This window comes from Cornus florida, unplaced genomic scaffold, assembly GCF_030987335.1.
Source record: "Cornus florida cultivar Cherokee Brave unplaced genomic scaffold, ASM3098733v1 CherokeeBrave_3.0.0_Hap2_Chr11, whole genome shotgun sequence".
NCBI classification, from domain to species: Eukaryota; Viridiplantae; Streptophyta; class Magnoliopsida; order Cornales; family Cornaceae; genus Cornus; species Cornus florida.
In genome coordinates, this window is record NW_026775581.1 from 86,611,065 (window position 1) to 86,617,349 (window position 6,285).

Here is a 6,285-nt window from a genome sequence, read left to right on the forward strand (position 1 = left end):
GATTGAATTGCCGGGTTTTGGCTCAAAAGAAATTTATCAAACCTTTGAGTAAGATTTTTGACTTCGGCGGCAATTTCCATGGAACTTTCCACTTGAGAAAGACTGGAGGTTTTCTTCCCTCCTTTATTCAAGTTTTGGCCCAATCGGGACGATGAAGAACGATGCATTGAATTTTCGCTCATGCGATCAAAAAGATGCCACACATCATCTTCATTTTTGTCCAAATAGGCTCCTCCACATGAAGCATCAACCATATCTTTTTGGGTATCGGATAAGCTTTCATAGAAGCAGCGAACTAACTGCCACTTTGGAATGTCGTGATGTGGACACTTCTGTAGCAAATCGTTCAAACGCTCCCATGCTTCATGTAAAGGTTCTCCCTCATTTTGGGAGAATTCACGGATAGAAGCTCTCATAGCATCGGTTCTACTTGCGGGGTAAAATTTTTTTAGGAATTCATATTGTAGTTGAGCCCAAGATGTGATTGAATTTGCCCTCAAGTTATTGAACCAATATTTAGCCTTTTCCCGAAGAGTGAAAGGGAAAAGCTTCATTTTTAAGACTTCTTCCGGAAGGTCCGTGATTTTCACGGTTGAACAAACTTCCAAAAACTCATCCAAATGTTTATATGGTTCTTCATTGTTTACCCCATAGAAAATGGGGCACATTTGGATGGTTGCGGGCTTAATTTCATAATGGGTTGCCCGAAAGTTTGGCAACCGGATGCATGTTGATGCATTGTATACATTGGGAGTGTAGTGATCCCGAAGAGATAATTGATGATTGGGGGGATTCACTAAATGATCTTGAAGATGGATTGGCATTATTGGAGGTTGTTGCACTTGATTGGGTTGTGGCAACACATTAGGATGGGGAATTCTCAAGGGTGGATGCCCATTAAGAGGGTAATACTCACCTAGATTATCCATATTCCCTAGATATTAAAATTGGTTTTCCATTAAGTGTGGGATAATCAAGAATGGGAAGAATTCTCCTAGAACTACCTCCTAACACCGAATGGATGATTCAAGATTAGACCACAACAACTTCACAACAAACCACAACAAAAATCAACAACAATTCACCACCTCCACATACGATGTTCCCATACTCCCATGTATATCAATGCACAAAATTAAATTGCCTCCACACGGGCCGATGCTTTCTATCAAGAAAGTAGTAGCCTCCTTTTGGGCTTATGCTTGGACAAGAATTTAAACAATGTGATAGCCTCGACAAGGGCTATCTCGCAAGCATACAGAGAATTGAACAATTATAATAAAAGAAATTCAAGGAAGCTTACAAAAGTCCCTAGCAACAATGTTACAAAGGTGCTAAAATCCAGTGCTTGCTCCTTTTCTTTTCAAGTACCTAATTGAACAAGGGGGATTAGTAAGAAAATAGTAATTTTAAGAAAACAATTAAATTAGCCCTAATGCCTAATTTAATTCCAACTAAACCGTCAATCCCCGGCAACGGCGCCAAAATTATGGTGCGACCCGAGCGTGTGCACAAAATAATGCACAACACTTTGGTTTTGGAAATGGTATCAAGCGGGCATCATAGTTTACATTTGTAAACCGCTAGACACTTATACTATGTAGTATGAAGTGAGAAGGGATCGAACCCAAGGGATTGAACACGTGTTGGGACTAAACTTGATTTTAATGCTAATTAGATTGTAAAAGAGAGAAGAGAAAGAGTGTGAGAGAAAAATATTTTGGTGGAGTGATTAAACTAAAATTCAATTAAAAGCATGAAAATAGAAATGACATTAAACTAAGAATTAAAGAGATAGGAAGAGAGTCTTAGGGTTAGGATTCACCACTAAACCCATGCAATTAACCATATGCTTTCAATTAATGGGGAATTTATTAGTGTAATTATAGATGTGGTCACATTATCATCACAAATCACAATTGTAAGCATAGATTATCAACATCAAGAATGAATTGTTTACCTAATGACAATTAAACTAAAGTGTAGAACCCATTCAAGACTACGTCATAACCCACCATACACATTCACAAATGTATTCGATAAAAGCACACATCAATTAAGAGGATAATACTAATTGTAATTAGAAGTATGGATTAACATAATCAAGCACAAATTGCCTACTTTACTACAATTACCTAATGACAATAAGCTAATTTGTAGAACAACCCATCAAGATTAAGCCTTTATCCATCAAATTAATTTACAATTGTATCAACTAAGTCTCATGCTATGGCCATCACTAAACACAACTAAAAGAAGTATCTAGTGTAGAGTATAATTCTAAATCAATCACACATAGACATGCAATTTTCATATAGAATTAATGGAAGAATTAATTTTCAACATCTAATGAAGAATAAAATCCCTAATTAATCATATATAGACATACAATCAACTTGGAGATTTCAATGGAAGAATTAATCAATACAAGCCCTAATTTGTCAAATCAAGCATGTATATATAAATAAATCACAAGGCCAAATATTTAATTACAACTTAATAATTCCCCAAGAAAAGAAATACAAAGGTTAGGGTTACATGAACTTAGGGCTCATCCAAGCCCTAAGTGAAGAACTAGCTCATGGAGGAGATGATCATGGTGTCAACAAGTTCTATCTCCATCTTTTGGCCCTTCTTCTTCTTCCTTCCACTGTAGACAAAGCCTCTGTAAAAAATATTCTTGAAACCCTCGCTTTTTTTCTTCCTTTCGTTTTCTTCCAGAGAGAACAATATCACGATACAGATTAAAAAATAATCAAAACTTCCTTCGTCAAATAATAAATCACTAAACTAATAAATACTAACCCTAAAAACAATAGGCCTCACTGGGCTTAAGTAATAAACCTAATAAAGCCCACTAGGTTACAAAATAAGCCCAAACATTAAAATAAAAATATGCAATGTTGCCAAGTCCTGGGGGATTGATCTCCCACCCTGGGGGATCGATCCCCCACAGTTAGAAAATTCCTTTAAGCCTTATTCAGCTCCATTTTTGCCCCGGGCTATTTGGTTTGCTTCTCCATCTTTGGGAACATCATCAAAGGCCCGAGATTGACCGTTTTGGGCCATTTTCTGAAAATATTTGCTTAACTCCAAAAAGGCTTAATTGGACCGTTCTTAGCTCATTTTAACTTTATTGCCCTGAAATACACATAAACATAAATTAGGACTAAAACATAAACTTAAGATAGATGCAAAGACTGAAATACCCTAGCTTAGGTGCTGAAATGTGCAACATTTAAGCACTTATCAAATATTTTCTTAAAAACCCCTGAAATAAAATATCTTCAAAATATATTTACGAAAAATACCCCAAGAAAAGAAAATTATTCCAAAGAACTATGCATCCATGCCCTATGGACACCGGAAGCAACCAGAGTACTTTCTTACAAAAGTAAAGATACGTATTTCATGCAAACCACTTAGAATGAAGATACGTGAAGTCAAAAACTGATTCCGAACACAAGAAGTGTGGTTATGCCAACAAAGTGACAAACGGAGAAAAGACGAAATAGGGAAATGACAAAAAGTGAATAGTGTCCAAAAAGTGAAAATGTGGAAATGACACGGTCCTCAAAGGAAGTTGTCAATCCAAGGAAAAGAGTCTCGGAAATCATTCCAGAGTACTCAAAACGACACTAAGTGATGAGAAACAGAACTCAGAAAGGAAAAGATCAATGGAAAAAAAATATCCGTGAAAATCTGAGAAAAGGGAAAGGAAGGAAAATGACCGGGTCATTACAACCTACCCTCCTTAAAGGGATTTCGTCCCCGAAATCAGGAGCAGAAAAAAAGAGAATCGAACAAGATTAATGTAAGATCAAACCAAAGGACATACCATAAGGTACGAAAAGACAACTTCAAAAGCTTGAAGGTCTTCCGAAGGAACACAAAACCTAATAACTGAGTGACAATCCCCAAACGAATCGGCATATTAACTCAACGTCAATCACCGAGAGAATCCCAAGACAACGACAAGTCAAATCATGACAGATGGCTAAGAATGATATGGCAGTAAGAACAATGACCAGAACCCGCCCACACTTACTCTTCAGTAAGGTAGCATGACAGTGTAAGGCACTAGTTCATAACATGCCATCAACAGATCAACTCAGAAGGAAACTTTTCGATACAAATGACATCAATGTCGAAAATGATCATTACCAAAAGCACTACGAGAACCAGGCATCCGCGAGAGTTGGGGTAGCTAATCCCAAAACTCTAACAACAATGTCATTGGCATCGTTACGCTTAAGACCTTAAATCCTGAACGCTGGCGCAACTAAAAACCCCAATATTTGAAAATGCAATAACAACAACACCAGTCCCGAATCCATAACCTGACAAGTCTATGCCCTCAAGCTAATAGATTGGACCCACAAAACCAAAACTCTAAGCACAGATCTGAAGTAGACCTACCGTAAGGCTACATACAGAAGACACAACATTGGATCAAAATCCCTATACTAGACAACCAAAACCTCAAAACACGAGTTTACCACGTAGCTCACTCATGACAATCCCGACAACCAATGTCATAAAGCCCAACATAAGTGCAGGAAGGATAAAACAGCATAAACTAAATACTCACATAGTATATGCTCGCAAAATTAAATGACATAATCAAATAATATCATAGTACTAAGCACAGTACACATAAGGTAAACCAAATAAACCACCTGTCACATAGAGGTTAAAAAAATAGCAACGCGCTATATATCACTAATGGTACAAACATGGCAAACAGATACAATATGAGCAAACGTATCATCTACATCCTCATACAACGATCACATAGTCATACACCCTAAACATGTTTTTAAGGTATGCCCGACAATAATGGAGCTCATAAACATGTAAAAGTGATTATACAAATGGCAAGTTCATAAAATCAAAAGAATGAATGGAATGCCTCTCTAAAGACACCACACAGAAAACGTACAACCGAACCTAAATGAGTCCAATCTTTCATTACGAGGAAAGGGAACATCCCCCAAACCAAGATGCCAACGAGTTCGGTGGGAACTCTACAGGATTGTACCAGAACCCTAACACGATGCCCCAAAAGGAAACAAGATCAATAATAACACGAGTTATTATAATCGAATGCAACTCACGCCATGAATGTACGAAACAAGAAGCAAGGCAATGTATGCAACATACAGTCATACTAAAGCAGAAAAGTATATACAACATGCTAAAATGAATTAAGTAAGCTTCAAAACAATTTGTTAATTAAGTATGTAGACAGGTATCAAACCAAGTATGTTATCAAGAAGCACGTAAACATGTTATAATATTAAAACGTGTTAACAAATAGCATATGTACATGTATAACATAGCAACAAAAACGTGATATGCACCCAAAACCCGTCGTCTAAGGTATTCAAACCTAGGAGCTCTGATACCACCTATGACGGCCCTGGTTTTAGGCCAGTGCGTCAGTGATAAATCGAAAGGATGATCCGATAACGGATCCGAAACGCGAAAGTGAAAACGGAAAACAAGACTCTAAGAAGTCAAAATAACCTTCCATGAGGTCGTGGAACTCAATGAGAACTGATGCGGAAACAAAATGTCAAAAATATGACAAATAAGAGCCCAGGGGCAAAATAGTCATTTACATAGAAATGACATCCCTAGAATGTAAATTATTCTTGAGACACATCCATAACTTCCCGTAAAGTCACGGAACTCAAAAGAAAGTAGCGGAAGCAAATTACAAGAAAATCGAATAAAAATAGCCCCTAGGGCAAAATGGTCATTTCTGAAAAATATAAAATCGGGTACTACCGAGCACACCACTGGGAAGACAGCGAAAAATTAATCAAGTTAGACTCAAGAATCACTTGATTCGGAGTCCGGATGGAAGAGAAAAGTCAAAACAAAGTTTTGACGTCGCCGCGGCCGTGAATAGTAATCTGAGCAAAATGCTGAAGTTCGTGTGCCGTTTTGAGGTACTAAACGATATTTTCTGGAAAACCCCGAAGAAGAAACCCCCCTTAAAATAATTTTTTCAAGTTGACTATGTTGAAAGAAAATTTTATTTTTGACGTAAAATCTCCAAAATGCCCTTACAACAGACTTTTTCAAATAGTGAAAACGTGCACAGGAAATCAGATTTGACGCGGGGTTTTTCGGGTCCGAGATGACATTTTCTGGAAAAATATGGTGAAGAAAACCTCCCTAAAATCACGTTTTCTATGTGACCATGTCAAGACCGGAATTTATTTTTCAAAAAAAAATCCCGAAATGCCCCTTGATCAGTCTAGACCAAGAGGGTAA

General features: G+C 37.3%; 1 pseudogene; it reads left to right on the plus strand.

The window, feature by feature from the left end:
• Positions 1–312: 312 nt before the first annotated feature.
• Positions 313–411, plus strand: LOC132287430 (small nucleolar RNA R71; annotated as a pseudogene).
• The last annotated feature ends 5,874 nt before the right edge of the window (positions 412–6,285 follow it).